The sequence below is a fragment of the Bos mutus genome, chromosome 13 (assembly GCF_027580195.1).
Source record: "Bos mutus isolate GX-2022 chromosome 13, NWIPB_WYAK_1.1, whole genome shotgun sequence".
NCBI classification, from domain to species: domain Eukaryota; kingdom Metazoa; phylum Chordata; class Mammalia; order Artiodactyla; family Bovidae; genus Bos; species Bos mutus.
The window spans coordinates 2,021,963-2,033,606 of NC_091629.1; the positions used below are offsets into that span (position 1 = coordinate 2,021,963).

Below are 11,644 nucleotides of genomic sequence, written 5' to 3' on the forward strand. Positions count from 1 at the left end.
ACTAATGGAGAACAAAGTTTGTGTTTTAAAGTACAGAGCGAATTAGATCTGAACTATATTAACTCTAGCTGATTTCAAAAGAACAGGTCACGTAGAAGAGGAAGTGTCCCTCTGTCACAGATGGGGACCTGCCAGAAGGTTCACCGTGTCACTTTCAGGGACCACGTGGGGGTAGTTTCTAATCACCTGTGGCTGATAAATGCAAATGACATACCAGTGTTAACTATCCCTGTTTCTATTGGCTGTATGGACAGCTATTCATGCTTCTCAGAGTTTTCAGGTAGCTCAGTCCATCTTATCCTTATAGAAATCCCTTAAGACAAGCAGATAGGTGAGTTATTTCACTGCTAAAGAAAATGATGGTTTTGTGCTGTGCTCTGCTATGCTTTGTCGCTCAGTCGTATCCGACTCTTTGTGACGCCATAGACTTAGCCTGCCACGCTGCTCTGTCCAAGGGTTTCTCCAGGCAAGAACACTGGAGTGGGTTGCTATGCCCTCCTCCTGGGGAACTTCCCAGCCTAGGGATTGAGACCAGGACTCCCTCACTGCAGGCAGATTCTTTATCATCTGAAATACAATCCTGGGTTGTAATTTTTTTATGAGAGTTTTTGGCTAATGTGTCAGCTATGTTTGGTTTCAGAGAACAGCACAATGGTGATTTAGACTCACTATTTGAACCCACAATGTTACGTAACATAGATTAATAAAAGAAATGATGATTTAAGCCTTTTTGCTATAAGTGTAGTAAGCAGTAGATATTGAAAAAGCAGCCCTCATAAAAAAATAAAAAATCACTTTTATCCAAGAATATAATTTAGCAATTTGAAAGTAAAAGGAGGTTACTAAACAGTGACCAGAGTTTTGATATATGAAAACTTATTTTGTGTGTACAATTTGATCATCTAGCTTTTAAGTTGGAGTCTGGAGGGTTAAAAATTCTATGAGTATGGTTGAACAAGGTTATTTTGTTCCAGTTACTTAAAAAGCAAAGGGTCTATTTTCTTCTTTCATGGCTTTTGGTTAACTACCGATGTCCTGTTTTATATCGTGTTTTTGTTCTTTAAAGAGATCCATGAAATTCTTAAAATGTTGACTTACATTCCTATCGACACATGTAATGATTTTAGAGATGCTTTAAAAAAAATTTTTTTTTTTGATAGCTCTTCAATTGGTTATGGCTTTCTGGAATGTGAACTTTAAATTTCTTTCTTTTTATCATCTAGGTCCAATAATAATCTCCAAGCAAACACTTAAAAAACACAGGAGAGCTCTTTATAAAGTCATCCAGTGATGAATCTTTTATATGGTGGAAATAAAACCCCTTTGTAGTAGAAACTACATTTTCAATAAGCTAGATGTTTGTTATGTTTTACATGGCTTTTATATGTTTATGTTTGTATGGGGTAGAAATGAGTAAAGGATGAGCTCAGTGTAGGTCTAAGCCAACATAATTATTTGTCAATTAAAATATACATATGGGGATGCAAAAACAGTATTTTAACATGCCCACTTTTATATTTTGGAGAAATCATTTTCCCTATGATTAAAGGATATCACTTTGTATGGAATTCATGAAAAATTTCCTGTCCTTCTAGCGGTGAAATGATTGTAATTCTGTCAACATGTCATAGGGGCATATGTAACCTTCTTTTATTGTGTCAGCCTACAGGCATCCTTGATCTCAATTGGTGTGAATTTCATTTAATTGCTGAGCTGTGGAAAGATGCAAGGTAGATTCGGATATTTTTTTCCCTTGTAGTTCACACTTTTTTTTCCTCTTGAAGCTGAATATGTCTAACTAGCAGGGCTCCCTAATTCTGATGGCTTGTCTCTAATTAGTTATCGTTCAGCTACCATCTTGTTTTATATTTCAGGTCAATATTGGTCATTGTACTGCATATTTGCTTTGTTTTTCAGATAGAAATTTATTTTACCAATGATAATTCTGTTGATGTAGGCAACAACAAAGTAATTATAGAGAAAATAATAGTGGTGTAAATACAAAAAAAAGAAAAAACGAGCTTTGGAGAGTTGCTTCAATTTAAAGACTACTCTTGAAGGAAGTTTCATATTTTCTAGTGGCCAAAAGATGTTTGATATTTTGGGAGGGGTTATGGTTTTAATTATCATCTAAACATTGCCCGAAAGAAGAAACCTGCATTGATCCCATTGCTCTGAAAGCATCTATACCTTTATTTCCTTTTGGTGCTAGTTCGATTTACACACAATGACTCATTCTGTTCTTAAGTTGCCCTAAGAATTCTGGCATTCCAAATTCCCAATCCATGTGTACACTGCTATAATTAAAATAGATAACCAGGGCTTCCCTGATGGTCTAGTGGTTGAGAATCCACCTGCCGATCCAGGGGTCACGGGTTCAATCTTTGATCCAGGAAGATCCCACACGCTGCGGAGCAATTAAGCCCATTCAGCACAACTACTGAGCCCACCCGCCTAGGAATCCACCACAATGAGGAGCCCTCACAGAGCAACCAAGACCCAGCACAACCAAAAATAAATAAATAAAATAAAACAGATAGCCAACAAGGACCTATTGTAAAAAAAAAAAAAAAGAATTTGGGCATCACTGGGCCTAAGAGGTAACCAAAAATGTGAAAGGAGAATTGCATGACATACCAGAATTTGAAGCAAGCTACCCAGAAATAGGAGTTCACCTGATTAGTTCATATGTTGACTTTTTAAAAATCACTGAAGGGCTATTTGGGATTCTCTGCAGATTTCACTTTCCCTTTTTACTTTCATGCATTGGAGAAGGAAATGGCAACACACTCCATTCTTGCTTGGAGAATCCCAGGGATGGGGGAGCCTGGTGGGCTGCCGTCTACGGGGTCACACAGAGTCGAACATGACTGAATCGACTTAGCAGCAGCAGCAGATCTCAAGATGGATAAAAATACTCTGTTGGTCAGCAAGCACATGATAGAGTCAAGTAGTTGGCTTTTTAGAAAGTCTTGAAATAGTGTCACAGACATAAAGGGAAACAGGCAAAGCTTTTCCATCAAAACAAAGGGCTTCCCAGGTGGGGCAGTGGTAAAGAATCTGCCTGCCAATACAGGGGATGGAAGAGACTCAGGTTCAAACCCTGGGTCAGGAAGACAGCCTGGAGAAGGCAATGGCAACCCACTCCAGTACTCTTGCCAGGAAAATCCCCGGATAGAGGAGCCTGGGAGGCTACAGTCCATGGAGTTGCAAAGAGTCAGACATAACTGAGTGACTGAGCATGTTCAAACACACACACACACACACCAAAACAAATAAGATGTGTTAGGGACTGAAGTAAGGTCAGTGTGACAATTATGTTGTGAGTGAGGGAGGGGTGGTGGGAAGTGACAGCCAGGATTTGGAGGTCTTGTGGATTTTAATAAGGGTTGAATTGCACCCTAAGCATAATGGGAAGAAGAAAACTGAAAGCTTTGGAATTACTTTGTTGACAGAGTGGTAATTCAGAGATGATTGCTTTGGTCCAGGTGAGAGATGCAGGTGGTTTGCACTAGGGTATGAGAGTGGAGAATGTGAACAGTGGTTGGAAAACTAGGTATGCGTATGAAGCAAAGAAAGGATGCCTCCTAGATTTGGGGGAGGATTGGGTGTTTGAGGGAGAGAAGACAGAAGTCAGTGGTTGGCCCTTGGCCAGGTTAAGTTTGAGGTGATCATTTGTATTGAGATGAAGACGCTAAGTACAAGTTGGATGAAGGAGACAGAACTCAGTGCAGTGACTGTAGGCTGTGGAAATGCACCATTGACAGGTGAATTTATTTGAAACTGGGATTGAATGAGATCACATAGGAGGAAGCAGAAGGAGGAGAGTAGAGCTGAGGACAGTGTCCTGTGAACCCTGTTCTATTGGTAGGTATTATAGAAGGGAGGGGGGGCTTCCCTGGTGGCTCAGATCGTAAAGAATCTGCCTGCAATGCAGGAGACCTGGGTTCGACTCCTGGGGTGGGACGATCCCTGGAGAAGGGAATGGAAACCCACTCCAGTAATCTTGCCTGGAGAATTCCATGGACAGAGGAAGCTGGTGGGCTGCAGTCCATGGGGTCACAAAGAGTCAGACCTGACTGAGCAACTAACATACACACACATACACAGAAGGGAGGACCCAAGAAAGGAGCTTACCTGTGACGTGTTAGGAAAATGAGACGAACATAGTTTATGGAAATCCAGACAGTAAATAGAGAAAAAGAATGTAGTCCATCATGGCAAGTCCTACTCTAACTTTAGGCAAGAACCATCTGCTCTGAAAAGTCCTGGGTCTTATGAGGGCCAAATCTTTCCTGACCTACAAGGCAAGCTTGAGCTGACACACCATTAAAAGGGGACTGATGCCCTTTTCCCATTTTGATAAACTCCAGTTCTTCATGTTTAAATCCTACCAATCTCCAAGAAGCTCCATAAAACTACAGAGACACCCTCAAATCTTCTGAGACAAGAAAGGTCCAAGGGAAAAAGATACTCAATTTTCTATAAATAGGGAAATAAGGGTCTAGAAAAGCTGAGGATTGTTCGGGCTCAGTGCTCCCTTTGTGGCCTCTTCCTTGCAAATCCAGAGATAAACAGTTTGCCATCCTCCCAGGGGGTAAGCAGATGGTAGAATAAACACATTCATCTTTCCCTCTCTTACGGTGCACATGGCTTGTCATTATAACTAACCCCCATGCACACGAGTTAGAGCAAAAGTTCCAAGTGGTCTCTGCTCAGGGAAGTTAAGGCATGAACTTGAGATACAGAGGCTACTTGGTGACACAGAAAGGCAACCCTGGGACCAGGACATCACAACACTGTGCATTTTTTTTCTTAAGAAAAGAAACTTATGAGTCACATGATAAAAATATGAATTCTAGAGGGGAGGGACAGAAAAAGGGTAAGGGATTAAGAGATACAAGCTACTTTGTATAAAATAAATAAGCTCCAAGGATATATTGTACAGCACAGGGAATATGCGTTAGTTGCTCAGTTGTGTCCAGCTCTTTGTCCATGGGATTCTCCAGGCAAGAATACTGGGATGGGAAGCCATTCCCTTCTCTGTAAAGAATCTGCCCGCAATGCAACAGACCCGGGTTTGATTCCTGGGTCAGGAAGATCCCTGGAGAAGGTAACTGGTACCCATTTCAGTATTCTTGCCTGGAGAATTCCATGGACAAAGGAGTCTGGTGGGCTACAGTCCATGGGGTCACAAAGAGTCAGATACGACTGAGTGACTAATACTTTTGCTTTTTTTTCACTTTCACAGGGATTATGGCCAATTTTTTATAATAACTATAAATGGAGTATAACCTTTAAAAATTGTGAATCCCTCTGTCATACACCTGAAACTTACATAATTTTGGACATCAACTAGACTGTAATAAAAAAAAAAAACACACAAATTTGATAATGTTATAGTTCCTGGAGTATGTGATTTCTTGGTTTAACTTAGAGCAACAGTGATGCATTGAATCCAGAATTTGCTCTCACAGCCAGTAGCAGTTCACAACACTTGTTCTTCCTTAGGCATCAGTACAAAGCAGAGTTTCTAAATGAGGCGGTTTGGTATATAGCAGAGACAGTTGGCAACGTCTGGAGACAGGCAGCTTGGGTTGTCACACTGGGCCTGTTGCTGCTTTTAGTGGGTAGAGGCCAGGGATGCTCCTGAACATCCCCCAACCTACAGAAGAGTCCCCCACAACAAAGAACTATCTGACCCAAAATGTCAATGTAGTCAAGATCGAGAAAGTCTCATACAAAGAAAACTAAAAAACCGTCTTTAATTCTTATCATTAGACTTACTTTTCAAATGCATTGAGTGTACCATCTCATGAGTTCATTTTCCTGGCTGTTCTATCATTATATAACAACATCTGTGTCTCCATTTTTTGCCATTTGTCTCACTTTGTAAAAAGAAAAATGAGAAAGGTATTCCATTAGAAGAAGTGCACAAGTGCCCATGGCTCGCTACTGAATCCGTTAATGCATTTTAGCATTTCCTGTGAAATTTCATGATGCTGATATTGTAAATGAAACCCCCACTGCTTCCACAACACAATTTGACATTTTAAAGTCATTTCAAGGGAGGAACAAAAATGAAAAGAAAAAAAAAATTCGGATTTCAAGCTCACCGGGTAGTGGATAAACCACTGTAATTGATTTTCAACCAAACAACTCTTTCCTTAATCATATTATCAAATCAACACCACACTTCTGCTGGACTCTGTGATGCTTGTAAGACGGTGCTACCCATGCACTGAACGCTTAGTATATGCATCTTGAATCAGAGAAGCTCATTGATCGGCATGTGCTTCCTGCATCCCTGTAATTATTCCTACTTAGCGATATGAAATCCTGGTCTTGGCAAATTTTTGTCTGGGACACTAGTTATCCCCAGATGACGGAGGCACTTATTCAAATTCATCTCTTTACCCCACCTTATGATTATAACAATGCCACCCTGCCTGAAGGTTTGACTTTGAGAAACCCATTTTTATTTCCCACTATTCTTTTTCAAAAAATACTGTTACTATGCTCCTTATCCTAGAAAGGAAAACTGGTTTTGGTCTGCTCTTTAAAGCATTCTTTTAGTACCACAGGAGCTGAGTCCTTGCAAAGTGGCCAGCAAAGGGCTCTGTGAGTTTTCATAAGCGTATTCTGGAATCCTCAGTCAAAACATTGTTATGGGGTTGAGGAATCCAAGGCAGAGGGAGGAGCCATAGGGGAGGGAATGGATAAAGCAAATGTTCTGAGCTGTGTTACCCAAGCACCAAGACATCAGCTTCCCTTGCAAAGATGGGTGTTCCTTTTAGAATTCTGTGATTTGTAGGGAAAATAGAGGATATACTAAGACACATCAGTCTATCACCTTCTAAGTAGTTCAAGATCACTAACTGATCCCAACTGATAGGAACTGGAGAAACCTTGAGTGCTTGATTTTTAAAATTTACTATAATAACTATACTATACTACAACTTGGGCAAACTCTGGGAGATAGTGAGGGACAGGGAGGCCAGGCATGCTGCAGTACATGGGGTTGCAAAAAGTTGGACATGGTTTGGCGACTGAACAGCAACAACATAACTATTGTTTGATTCTTGTTTGATGTAACTGAGACAGTTTCCTTTGGACTTAAGCTGTTTGACCATACTACTGCCCTTTCCCTATAAAGCGATAATCAAATAGGACAAAAAGAAGCAGCTCACCTCTCCTTGGATACAAAGGAGCTTGGATAATAAGTGTTATTTTAAAACTTGAGTATCTCAGAGTCCTTTCCACATTCTCTTCATCAAGACTTCGATTATTACTGGTGGGGCTGCTGCTGCTAAGTCGCTTCAGTCGTGTCCGACTCTGTGTGACCCCAGAGACAGCAGCCCACCAGGCTCCCTTGTCCCTGGGATTCTCCAGGCAAGAACACTGGGGTGGGTTGCCATTTCCTTCTCCAATGCATGAAAGTGAAAAGTGAAAGTGAAGTCGCTCAGTCGTGTCCGACTCCTAGCGACCCCATGGACTGCAGCCTACCAGGCTCCTCCGTCCATGGTTACTTCTTATTCCATAACTTTTCACAGGAAAGAAGTAGCAGCCTTTAATCATAGGTATTTTGCTGGCTTAAAAATTGGGGACAGTAGTTAAAAGTGAGGAGAGAGATCAAAAGTAACAAAAACAGAATTGAGGGGAAAGAATGCTAAAAAATTTGGAAGAGGTTTGGAAGAAGGACAGCGGAAACTAGAGATTTCTTTTCAAAAGAGTCCGCACACTCTGGGCTTCTATTCCTTCTGAATGTTAATTACAGTCTTTACCTTGGCATTTTGCTCTCATATCAGGGAAGCAATTACTGGCCTAATTCAAATTCATAGCAGCCATTAACAATGAACAAACAGATACATTATTTTAATTCCATTTGCTGCTTCCTTTCTGCTGATGTATTGACCCATGAAGCTTTGACTGGATGTCCTGTAATTGGCATTTGGCAAAGGTTGTTATCATCATCATGCTTTTCATATACGAGTATTTATTAAGCACATATTGCATATATAATACCTTGCAAGGGCAGGCAGCTTAAAGACCACAGGCCAGAAATAGTTTGTGCCTTTATAGAGTTTATGTAACAAGACTTTATTTTTTAGATAAAAATTTAGTCTGCTTATATGTGTGTGTGTATAAGGGTCAAGGTGAATCCAATAGGCTAACAGGATTATTATTTCTTAGCTTAAGTATAACTTATAACTGTTCTCCATATATTATTTCAATCATATATGTTTGACATTATTCTTGGCTCAACAATACCAATTATATCAAACTCCCAAGGCAAGATCTCACAGTGAGATAGACTTCATAAAAAGAGAGGAAAACAAGAGAAATCGCTCTAAAATGGAATAATCTATAACCCGTTTCCCTATGATTTGCTTTTCTTTCTTGAGTCAATGACTTTTCTTATCACAAATCTCCACAATATTCTTGCTCTCCAATCGGTTTCACACACTGACATAATTTTTGCTATGCTTTCATTTGGAGATATTTAATATGTGCCAAGTAATTTGTTTGTATTTCCTTCCTCAGGTTCATTTAATGCCACTGTCTCGTGTCCTAAGACATTAGTCCTTACATAAATGAGTTAGTTTGGCTATAAACACCACCCAGATCCCTCAGCACCATGATCATTCCATGAGCTGTGGGCAAGTCCTTTACCTTCTGGGACCTCAATCCCCACATCTGAAAAACAAGATGATGGGATTCTAGAGTGACTTCCAGCTCTGAGACTTTATTTACATATTTATTTTAAAATGTGTTCATTCTGCCAGCCAAATATTGGCACTTGCCATCTGCCTTTACAAGGAGAAATTCACTGGCCATGGCAGTTGCTGACCTTCAGCACATCCTGAAAAGAGTTCAGGGTGGAGATTGGGAATGATGCCCTCTGTGCTGTGGGAAAACTGGGAGAACAGGCTTTCGGCATTTTCAGGAAGAGATTTTAGGAGCTCAAATGCTTGCATTTTCTCACATTTAGAAAATCACTAGATCATGAACAGAGACTCTGCTGTTTGTGACCAGCAACAACTTTCTGCCACAGTGTGTGTTCGACTGCATGGATCCCCTTCACTAAAACCACATGTATACTCACTCTCCCCCATCTCTTCAGAGCAGTTCCTCAGAGCTATCTGAGAGGCTGTCTTCCAGGCTAGAGTTCTCATTTTGCCCCAGATAAAACCTTACTTTCACATTGTGTGTGTGGTTTTTTTTTTTCAGTCGACAATTATGTGATAGTACTGAAACATGATCCTGTGTTTCTCAACTTGTAGACTGAAATAGAATTATTGTGCAACAGGAAAATTTTATTTAACAGTTGATGTTTCCTCTTTTTCCCTTTTAATTTTGCTTCCTGCCTCAAACACTCAGTGTTGTCATAACTTCCCTGTCTCAAATCAGCTCCAAAAGCATAAAATGTGAAATCCTACCTATTCCTTTGTTTGTGTGCATTTATTTATGTTCATAAAATCCACATTCCTGGCCGGCTTGCCTACCCGCCATGGCCGACAAGGAAGCAGCCTTTGATGACGCAGTAGAGGAACGTGTGATCAACGAAGAATACAAAATATGGAAAAAGAACACCCCTTTTCTTTACGATTTGGTGATGACCCATGCTCTGGAGTGGCCTAGCCTAACTGCACAGTGGCTTCCAGATGTAACCAGACCAGAAGGGAAAGATTTCAGTATTCATCGACTTGTCCTGGGGACACACACATCAGATGAGCAAAACCACCTTGTGATAGCCAGCGTGCAGCTCCCTAACGATGACGCTCAGTTTGATGCTTCACACTACGACAGTGAAAAAGGAGAATTTGGAGGTTTTGGCTCGGTTAGTGGAAAAATTGAAATAGAAATCAAGATCAACCATGAAGGAGAGGTAAACAGGGCACGCTATATGCCCCAGAACCCTTGCATCATTGCAACCAAGACTCCATCCAGTGATGTTCTTGTTTTTGACTATACAAAACATCCTTCTAAACCAGACCCTTCTGGAGAGTGCAACCCAGACTTGCGTCTCCGTGGACATCAGAAGGAAGGCTATGGGCTTTCTTGGAACCCAAATCTTAGTGGGCACTTACTGAGTGCTTCAGATGACCACACCATCTGCCTGTGGGACATAAGTGCTATTCCAAAGGAAGGGAAAGTTGTGGATGCGAAGACCATCTTCACAGGGCACACGGCAGTAGTGGAGGATGTCTCCTGGCATCTGCTCCATGAGTCCCTCTTTGGGTCGGTTGCTGATGATCAGAAACTCATGATCTGGGATACTCGTTCAAACAATACTTCCAAACCAAGCCACTCAGTTGATGCTCACACTGCTGAAGTGAACTTTCTTTCTTTCAATCCTTGTAGTGAGTTCATTCTTGCCACAGGATCAGCTGACAAGACTGTTGCCCTGTGGGATCTGAGAAATCTGAAACTTAAGTTGCATTCCTTTGACTCACATAGGGATGAAATATTCCAGGTTCAGTGGTCGCCTCACAATGAGACTATTTTGGCTTCCAGTGGTACTGATCGTAGACTGAATGTCTGGGATTTAAGTAAAATTGGAGAGGAACAATCCCCAGAAGATGCAGAAGATGGGCCACCAGAGTTGTTGTTTATTCATGGTGGTCACACTGCCAAGATATCTGATTTCTCCTGGAATCCCAACGAACCTTGGGTGATTTGTTCTGTATCAGAAGACAATATCATGCAAGTGTGGCAAATGGCTGAGAACATTTATAATGATGAAGACCCTGAAGGAAGCGTGGATCCAGAAGGACAAGGATCTTAGATCATGTCTGCACTTGTGATTTTTAGACTCCCCTTTTCTTCCTCTCAACTCTGAGATTGATTTAACACTGGTTTTGAGACACAGACTTTGTTTGGTTATCTCTCTATAATAAGTTCTAGCAACAATGTTATTAGTCCAAACAGAAGGTGTTTTCTAAATATTAACTGGGGGCTTCTTGATTCAGCAAAGCCACAGACTTATATTTAAATTTTCTTTAGGAATTTTCTAGTAACAGAGGTCTAAAAGTAGCCACAAAAAGGGGAATATTGTGTGTGGTTATTTTTCTTCTTATGCTATATCCCCAAGTTGTTCAGACTCATTTAAGTAAAGGCTAGAGTGAGGAAGAAATAGAGCTAAGTGAGGTAGGTGTCTGAGCCATGAAGTATAAATACTACAAGATGTTGTTTTTATTCAGGAAATAGGGGAGATTCAAGTCATACAAATTCCTACACGCTGAACTTTCCAGGATGCGCATTTCCTTACATAGACCAGTCTCCTCTCAGTTTCTTCAGTTAAGTCAAAACAATGTGTTCCTCCTTCCCCATATATTTTTGTATATTTAGTGTATTTCTTGAGCTGTTTTCATATTATTTCTTTCCTTTCTGTGAAATGGTTTTTTAAAAAAACTTGGGACCACCAAGTCGTAAAGATGTATGTTTTTACCTGACAGTTATACCACGGGTGGACTGTCCAGTTAAGTTGAGAAGAGTGAACCAATAGCTTGTATTTGTTTTTAAAATTAAATTAATCCTGGATAAGAAAAAAAAAAAAATCCACATTCCTGAAGTTCTCCCTATAAAGGATCTAAGGACTTCCCTGCTGGTCCAGTGGCTAAGACTCCACACTCCCATTGCC

At 40.6% G+C, this 11,644-nt stretch overlaps 1 pseudogene; it reads left to right on the top strand.

Annotated features, from left to right (window-relative positions):
* The first annotated feature begins 9,498 nt into the window (after positions 1 to 9,498).
* LOC102287150 (histone-binding protein RBBP4 pseudogene) lies at positions 9,499 to 10,872 on the top strand (annotated as a pseudogene).
* The last annotated feature ends 772 nt before the right edge of the window (positions 10,873 to 11,644 follow it).